Raw genomic sequence first — 10,516 nt, 5'->3', positions numbered from 1 at the left:
CTAACATCCCCCATGGTTCGAATAACTCCGTCAAACATACGGATCCTGACTGAACCATGTCCAAGAACTGGACATGTAGTATTGTTACCCATCAACACATAGCCCTGGTTAACCTTTTCAAATGTGTAAAACCAACTTTTGTTGTGACACATATGAAAAGTACAACCAGAGTCGAGTATCTAATCACCAGTGGAATCCAGTTTATCTGAATAAACTGTCAAAAGTTCTCCAATACCTTCGACCTCAGCTAGATCGGCTTCACCCGAAGTGCTAGCTTGTTTACCATTTGCTGCCGTCTTCTCTTTTTCTTTGTTCTTCAACTTGAAGCATTCTTCAAGCACATGTCCCTTCTTGTGACAATAGTTGCAAAACTTTCGTTTGCCTTTTGACTTGGATCTGGTTCTGTTGGAAGATTGAGAAGTTCTACTTCTCTCTGTTGTTCTTCCTCTGGTATTCAAACCTTCGGCTTTAGCATCACTTGAACCACCACCAGTAATATGCTTCATCTTCTCTTTGGAATCCAAAGCTGTATAGACTTCATCTAAAACTAGAGTGTCACGGCTATAGATAATAGTATCACAAAAATGGCTATAGGATTCTGGTAACGACGATAGTAAGAATAGAGCCAAGTCTTCATCTTCATACTGAACATCCATATTCTCTAAGTTATTTACTAACTCTTTAAATGTGGATATATGTTCAGCTAAAGAGCCTCCTTCAATCATCTTGAGATTGAACAACCGTTGCTTCAAATGCAACTTGTTTGGTAAGCTTTTGGTCATCAACAGTTGTTCCAACTTTAGCCATAAAGAAGCCGCTGACGTTTCTTTTAGAACATCTTGCAAAACATCATTTGACAAGTGCAAACGAATTTGGGATAAAGCCTTCAGATCTTTCATCTCCTTTTCTTCTTCGGTCCATGTATCGGGCATCTTATTGAAACCCAAGAGCGCCTTGTGTAAATCCATCTGAATGAGAATGTCTCTCATCTTTACTTGCCACAACGGAAATCGGGTGTTACGATCCAGTAGTGGAATATCGTATTTTACCGAAGACATGATTAATTACTTGATAAAAATGATCCCAACGAGCTAATATCACAACATGGATGCTCTGATACCAATTGTTGTAAAATACGACGAATCCAAATTGACTTAAATAATATTAGCTCAATGCGGAATGGGATCAAAAATTATCAAAGCGTAATAATCACAACGTAATACGAATAAAATAAATAGAATAGAGACACAGGAATTTACGTGGAAACCCAAATCGGGAAAAAACCACGGGCGGAGGAAGCCGATAAACAATTCACTATAATTTGCAGTGTTTATAGGGATTATGAAAGAGATTACAAATAGAGTGGGAGAGCTAAAATATACGGTGGTGTATCAATATATATATATATATATATATATATATATATATATATATATATATGTAATGCTTTACTATACATACATATATATATATATATATATATATATATATATATATATATATATATATATATATATATATATATTTGATTTTGGTTCGTGGGTTCTTGGGTTAAGGTTATAAGTTCTATGACTTAGGCTATTTATAGCCAAAACATAAAATATGAAAGGAAAGAAAGAAGATGTCCAAAATTGTAGGCGGAAAATGTTTGTAGGCGCCTACCATCCATTCTTCATTCCAAAATTAACATATATATATTATAATATTAACCACCGTCCATTCTCATTTCCAAATTCACACTTATATTACTATTCATAGTCAAACTATGAATAGTAAATGATAAGTTACGGAAATAACCCCTGAACTATTTGTCACTTGCTAATTTTGGAGGTAACTTTTCCACAAAAATATTAGTGAAATGTGACATAATTTCATGAGTTAGGGACTTAGGGTCCTCCGTTGATTTTGAGAGCATTGTGCGAAAAATAAAAAATGGCTCCTATATATATATATATATATATATATATATATATATATATATATATATATATATATATATATATATATAAAAGCAAATTTATTAAGATTTATTAATATTGCGCTAAATCGATAGTCAACATGCGTCGGAATTAGGATTGCCGATAAAGAAAGTTGTATGTAATTAAAGAAAAATAATAATGAAAAATAAAATCATGTGAAACAGATGAAAAAAAACATAAAATTTTAAATCAAAAGAAATTACTTGTCAAACAGATCCATAAACAAACAATAAAAACTAATAAAAAAAAGTCTTCAACCCAAAATGTCAGATAATGATGAATGACTTAAAGTTATATGAAAAGAGTCACTTCCCTACTCAACATGAAAAAAGTCAAGGTAAGCAAAATACCTATTTTGCCCCAACTGTCACAAGTGGGGCGGAGAAGAATCTTCTTCGGTCTACTGCCACAAGTGGGGCGGCAGGTGGTGTTGCTGGAGCCTTTGGGGCAGTTGACCGAAAGCTGTATGTTGGAAATCTACACTTCAACATGACTGAGTTGCAACTCAAACAGGTAATAAATCAATGCAATTAAGTTAATGAATTTAATTCTCAATATTTCATTCTTTTAAAAATACTCAAATACCCTTTTAACCCTATATAGTTTCATTAAGGTTGCAAATAACATCATTAATAAGTTATGTTTTGTTTTGTTCAGAGCCAAGTTGGAGGGAAATTGTTAATTTTCCAAAGCACTATTCCCTCACTTGGTGTTGGTCGTTTGAGGTTGCGTGGAGATGATCTTCGCTACTGTCAGGATATGCTATTGCCAAGCTCTACACACAGAATCAATCATACCAAGAAACTGGAAACTACATATCTGTGACATGTAATGGAAAAATTGCATTATTTGAGGCTATTAATTTTATTACAGTTGCGACTCCATACCTTGGTTCAAGAGGACATAGACAGGTAATCTAAACATTGTAAATTGTTGTTTTCAGATTGGATTGGACATAAATAATATTACTGTATAATCATAAATCACCCCCTTTTTGGATTTGATAAGTTATAGTAATTGCTAGTGGTTTCAGGTCCCAATGTTCTTTGGAGTTAAAAGCCTTGAGAAAATAGGGTACCACAGTTCAGTGGTGGTTAGAAGAACAGGGAGACATCTATACTTGAAAGACAAGGCTAATGGACACACCCCTCTCTTGGTTCAGATGGCCAATGACTCAGAACACCTAAAGTTCATGTAAGCCTTTTTAGGATGTTAAAGGTATTCAGGATGATTTTGAATCAATGAATTCAGAACACCTAAACTTCATGTAAGTATTTATTACTACTCTTAAATCAACGAATTTGACAATTAATCAAAAAATGGTATAATGCAAGATGTGATATACTTGCTTCATGAATGAAATTGAACAAAACGTTTTTAACATTTCTATGATTTGTTAGTTTTTTACCATAATCTTTTATTTTTATGCATGCAGTCTCTTGTTTTCAAACCTTATTATCGTAGAAGAGAAAAACAACAAGTACTCGAGAATATGGAACATACTCGCACACAGGTATGTAAAAATTACGTAGTTACCCTTAAAGTATGTGTTAACCAAGTGTTTTGTTGGAAGGTATTTTACAAAAAAAAACCCTTCTCTTAAAGTATGTGTTGGCCAGGTTTTTTGTTGGAGGGTATTTCACGAAAGATAAAACACTTCTCTTAAAGTATGTGTCGAGCATGTGTTTTGTTGGAGGGTATTATAGGTATTTGTGTGTGTTGTTACATGTATAGGTTCAAGAAGCAAAAGCAGCAGCAGAGAAAGCTCAACGGTTAGAAAATGTGGCGAATAGGAAAAAAATAAATAATTGGGAATCAGGTGGTTTGGTAATTATTAAAGCAGTTTATGGTAACCCTAAAGCAATTAAAAGCACCAATAATCCACAAGAGAAAAAAGATGAATATGAATTAACTTCACACATTGTGGATGTCACTTTACCTTTAAATTTTTTGGTCAATGATTCCGGTCAACTTAATGTTCGTTTATCTTTTCATTTATTTAATTAATTAATTAACGTTATAAACTCTTCTTAATTTTTTGGTTCACAAAATCCAATTGATTCCATTCCATGGCGTGTTTGGTTGCCAAATGAATAGAATTCAGTTCCATTGGAATCGTTAAGATTTTGTGTGATGGGTTTCACCATTCTTGAGGGCAGTAGGAATTCAATTTCATTCTAATTTTTTATCAAAAGACCAAAGTACCCTCATATGTATAAATAAAAACATAAATACAATTTACATATATCACGTAGATAATAACCAAATGTGATATATTCTAATTCCGTTAGATTTTGTGGAGATACATCGAATTGTGTATTTAGGAGCCATACAACTTTCTTTATCGGCAATCCTTTAGATTTTGAGAAAATTTTATCTTTCTGCCAAATTTGATTCTTCTCATTCGTTCTGCCATACATCGAAACTTTTTCAATGCTTCAGAATTATATTTAAACTTGTAAGTATAACCATATTTACTAAACTTTAGTAAATCATGACGAATAGTCTTGTCGATCTTTTGTGGTGGACTTGACCAGTGCACAAGAATGTGTACTCGATCCCTTAGTCCTTCACTTGACTCATATATACATGTGAACAAGGAATTAGCCTTAATTTTCCAAAGATGAAGATTTTCATTCATCATACTATACGACTTGCATGATTCCAAGTTTCGGTCCAATTGAAACTTGGGTGATGAGAATCTTTCCTTATTTGGTAAATTTAGACACTACCACAAATGAAAGAATCAAATTCACATTTCCATTATTGCTAGAAACATACAAACATCAATTTTTCATAAATGCCATTGTAAGGAGATATAATAAAATAAAACAAAATTTTATTTATTTATAAAATGCGGAAAAAACTTTTTCCTTACAATGCAACTTTAAATGAAAACTATGTTATTACATATTTTCTAGCAATCTATCATAACTCCTAAGTAGTAGCTCAAGAATCCGATCTTCGAACCATGCGATTGAAATCCATCTTCGTGATCAGATTTAGCATACTCTTCCTTTAAGTTTCCTTCCCATTGCTTGATCCCGCCAAACATCAAAATGCAACCTAGTCACATCTTGTGTTAAGAATCATCAATTAGGAACTTAACAGAGTTAGATAGTGGACTTACCTGAAACAGAGTCAAACTTTTTGATTCTTCCTTCTCTCAGATCTTTCAGGTAGCCAGGACAGCTTCGCAACCAATGCCCCTTCCTTTGGCAATAGAAACATTTGGACTCTTTGGGAATGGTAAATGGGACTATTACAGACTTAGCTTTTCCCTTTACCTTTTGGTCAACCGGGTTGACCAAGGCCGATCCCTTTCCATTGGGAAGAGAAAGCTTTTCTGGACTTCCAATGTTACCATTGTCAATGTCCATGGAAGTTTGAGAAATAGACTGTGACAACCCAAAACTTTTTCTGTTTCCGTTATACGATTTCCGTTAATAAAATTTGAATTTTATTAATTTTTCCGTCAAACTTCTTGGTTTAGAAAATCATCTAGTTTTATATAATTAAATTTATATACGAGTCGGAACCAAAATCGCGCGAAAAACCCGAATATCTCGAAAAATCAAACAATTTCCGGCCTAAGTGAGTTTACGGCCGTACACCCATTTACGGCCAGCGAAGGGTGGACCCCCCCACCACCCCAGGCTATATATATGAGACCCCCACCCTAATTTTGACCTTCTTGGCCGCAAACTCTCTCATTCTCTCTCTAAAACTCACGACCGTAAACACCTAAAACACCCTCAATTTTCCGGAAATCATCGAGAATCACCATTGGGAGTCATTTCGGGGCATTTAGAACGCGTTTTCATCGAAATCCAACGTCACTATTCTTGAGTTTACGACCGTATACACTTCATATCTTCAAAGGCCGTAAACCCTATTCTTGAGTTTACGACCGTAAACTCATCGAATATTCAAAGGCTGTAAACCCTTCAAAAGACAGTTTACGACCGTAAACCCTGTTCACGGCCGTAAACCCAGTTCACGGCCGTACACACTTTTAAGTGGTGCCTTTGTCTGAAAATCCACTTTCCTCGATTCGATCAAGTCCCGGTAACATTTCTTAACTGAAAGCAAGTGTTTTCCTAACACATTACCAAACGAAATCGCTAATATAGATACATTATGTATTTAATTGTTATTAGGATTCCGTTAAGCGCCACACACTACACCTCGAGGGCCTTCATTCAGTCTGTTGAATCGACGCTTGTGCACAGCTAACAGTGAGTTCATACCCCTACGTTTTTCATGATTTTTAAACGTTTTCAGGGGGGGGGGGGAATACAAGCCAAACACAAATGATTTTGTGAAACTAATACAAAAGGATTTTTAACAAGTATAAAACTTATGCAATTGATTCAGACAAACGATTTTCACGTTTTTATAAAATATTTAGATATTTTATCCCCTTTTGTACTATGTTGAGCATAAGGGGCGTTTTCAACGTACAATCATGATTGCATAGTTTTTCAGATCAATATACGAACCGGATATACTATATTCATGCAAACTATAATAGGTATAGTTTGGGGTTTTCAATACACTGAGTTATACATTGCTAAACATATAAACTATGACAGATTTAATTTATGATATACATTACTACAAGAGTACAACGATTAATAATTATTTAAGTATAATTATTACCTTATACAGTATTCAAACGGATTCAAATACAAGAGAGCAATACAAAATTACATGTAAACTAGATTATACAGAATTGTGAAACTCTACTTCAAAACGGTACCCTTAGGTGTACTGAATTAAATCCTATCACAGTATAACCAGAGTCTCCTGGAGGGAGAGCGTGAGATTTGTGAATAGATCTATTCGGGACTGACAATCCCACACCGGAAATGCTAGCTACAGTTAGGCAGGCATGCCTGGGGTGACAAATGTCATAACATCCGACGCCCGAAGAACGTCGTAGAGGTCACTAGGTCATATCAAGCATGGTTATACGACTCACAATAAGTAAACTAACCTTTGTTTACGGGATTTCATTCTTCATTAGTTTTTTTTAATTAATAGAACTATTATACATTACACTGGAGGATTCCAGGGATACAACAACTGGTTTTATTTTAAATAATAAAACTACTATACATACTGGTGGTAGCCAGGGTTTTCAAACAGAACATATTATACATACTGGGGGTAGCCAGGGTTTTCAAACAAAACATACAATACATACTGGTGGTAGCCAGGGTTTTCAAACAGAACATACTATACATACTGGTGGTAGCCAGAGCTTTCAAACAGAACATACAATACATACTGGTGATAGCCAGGGTTTTCAAACTGAACATTCCATACACAGAGGTTTTCATACAGAATTCATCGTACTATACATATTGGTAGTAACCAAGCATACAAACTGATATGTTTTATACTACAAAGGATACCGTAACAAACTTTCATAGAAGGAACTGGTAACATCATGCTTTTACTAAAGAAAATATTGGATTTTCTTGGAAACATACGAACATTTTACAAGATACATCAACAAGTTTTCACTACGAAACATAGCTTATGAACTCACCAACTTTATGTTGATACTCTTTCAAAACTGCTTGTATTCTTAGGAAATCAATAGACAGGTACCTTCCGGAGTTCTGAGAAGACGAAGAGTATGGAGTCATGTCTTTTTATTTTGCTTATACTTTGATGTATGGAAACAAATTAAACAGATGTAAACCTTTTTAAATTACGTATTCAATGTAATGGTTGTGTTTACTATGATTGCTATGATACAATTGTTGTGATACTACACGTGACGTCCTCCACCCCCGAACGTTTCCGCCATTCCGGTTTGGGGGTGAGACAGATTTGTATCAGTCTATCAGAGCTCTTGTTTATAGTGAACTAAGTATACCGAACCTTACATGGTATACAACTATAAACACTAAGGGGCTGAAGCGCTCTGAAAGTATACTTTTAAAATCTAAGTATTTTATATGAAGTATACAAGTATGCATACATACCAGAACCAGCGTCATAAGTAGAACAAAACAAAAGTATTTGGATGTTGGACACTGCGGTTAAACCTGGGCAGTTATGTAATCATGTCTAGGATCAATATAGCCTGATCAACTATATTTATTCGAGACATGACCAACATGTGCTTGGGAGTGACTTTGGTGTTGCAACAAGCCTAAAACTTACCAAGTATACATACATCAGATATCAATAAAACAAAACACACAACTTAAAATACTATGGGAGTATTTTAGCTAGAGCCGAATACAGTATATAGATTCATTCCAAGTGTTGCTACACATTTCATCTTGGCGATAGTTTACTTTCATTAGTAACTCTTTCTTATTTATCGCTTCGTAGAACACTTTATCTATCAGGCTGAGATATATCTTTGTGTTATATCTCTTGGTTCTAAAATTCTAGAGGACTTACCATCCTCTTTTCTTCATTCTTTTAGAACAAGATGCCTCCCAGAAGATGACCCGTCAGAAGAAACAACGATACCCCAACTGACCCAACGCCACCACTTCCACAATTCGATCATGCCATGTTCCAGGCAGCAGTTACCGCCGCCGTGACTGCAGCAATGGCGCAAATCAATCAGGGCAGCTCTGGTGGATCAGGAGGTGGACCAGACCCCCAAAATCTTGGTGGAGGCCAGGGACACCAGAAGGAGTGTTCATATAAGGACTTCATGAACGCAAAACCCAGTGCTGTCCTTGCCAGAAGGAACGGAGGATACCCACTTCCCCGAATCGATGATCTATTTGATCAGCTCCAAGGAGCCAACTACTTTTCAAAGATAGATCTGAGGTCCGGATACCATCAACTAAGATTCCGAGAGGAGGATATCCCAAAGACTGCTTTCCGAACCCGTTATGGGCATTTTGAATTCGTGGTCATGCCTTTTGGTCTCACAAACGCACCAGCAGCCTTTATGGATCTGATGAACCGAGTCTGTCGGCCGTTCCTTGACAACTTCGTAATTGTTTTCATCGATGATATACTCGTTTACTCCAAGAGCAAGGAAGAGCACAACCAACATTTACGACAGACTTTGGAAACATTGAGAGCAGAAAAGCTTTACGCAAAATTTTCCAAATGCGAGTTCTGGATTCGTAGAGTGGAATTTTTGGGCCATATAGTCAGTGAAGAGGGAATACATGTGGATCCTACCAAGATCAAAGCTATTGAGGGTTGGGCAACCCCAAGAACCCTAACCGAAATCCGACAATTTTTGGGCCTTGCTGGTTATTACCGAAGGTTCATCCAATGATTGCCAAGCCTCTCACCACTCTCACCCAGAAGGGCGTACCTTTTCATTGGGACGACAAACAAGAAGCTGCTTTCTAAACCATGAAACAGGGCCTTTGCACTACTCCATTTCTGTCCTTGCCAGAAGGAACGAAGGACTTCGTAGTATACTGCGATGCTTCTAACCAAGGGTTAGGTTGTGTGCTTATGCACCGAGGAAAAGTGATAGCTTACGCATCAAGGCAACTAAAGACCCACGAAGTAAACTACACCACCCACGACCTCGAGCTAGGAGCTGTGGTCTTCGCATTGAAGATTTGGAGGCACTACCTATACGGTACAAAGTGCACCATTTTCACAGACCACAAGAGCCTCCAACATATCCTGAATCAAAAGGAGTTGAACATGAGACAACGAGGATGGGTCGAACTGCTAAATGACTACGAGTGCAAAATCAAGTACCATCTAGGCAAAGCAAATGTGGTAATCGATGCCTTAAGATGAAAGGAGTACTCGGGTCACCGAGTAAAGACGTTGACAATGACCGTCCATTCCCATCTATCCTCACAAATCAAAGAGGCTCAACACGAAGCCTTAAAGCCGGAAAACGTCACCAATGAGGCATTGCGCGGAATGGAAAAGAATCTGACGGTTACCGAATCTGGACACCGAGGTTCGGTGGATTTCGAGACGTGATAATGAATGAGGCTCACAAGATCAGGTACTCTATCCATCCGGGTTCCGATAAGATGTACCTAGATATCAAACAACATTATTGGTGACCGAACATGAAAGCGGAGATTGCCACTTACGTAGGCAAGTGTCTCACCTGTGCCAAGGTTAAAGTGGAGTATCAGAAGCCCTCGGGTCTACTTCAGCAACCCGAAATACCCGAGTGGAAATAAGAGAGGATAACAACGGATTTTATAACCAAATTACCCAAGACGATAGACGGTCTGGATGCTGTCTGGGTGATCGTTGACCGACTAACAAAATCCGCCCATTTCCTGCCAATAAAGGAGACGTACAAAATGGAAAGGCTCACACGGATATGCCTGAAAGACGTGGTCAGACTGCATGGAGTCCCCATATCTATTATCTCGGATCGGGATAGTAGATTCACCTCTCGTTTTTGGCAGTCGCTCCAGAAAGCATTGGGAACCCGACTAGATATGAGCACTGCCTACCACCCCCTGACAGATGGCCAAAGCGAACGAATCATTCAGACTCTAGAAGACATGCTCCGAGCATGTTGATAGATTTTGGCAAAGCCTGGAATACCCACCTGC

Source organism: Lactuca virosa, chromosome 8 (genome assembly GCF_052849685.1).
Source record: "Lactuca virosa cultivar CGN04683 chromosome 8, Lactuca_virosa_CGN04683_v6, whole genome shotgun sequence".
NCBI lineage: Eukaryota > Viridiplantae > Streptophyta > Magnoliopsida > Asterales > Asteraceae > Lactuca > Lactuca virosa.
This window is presented reverse-complemented; position numbering follows the sequence as displayed.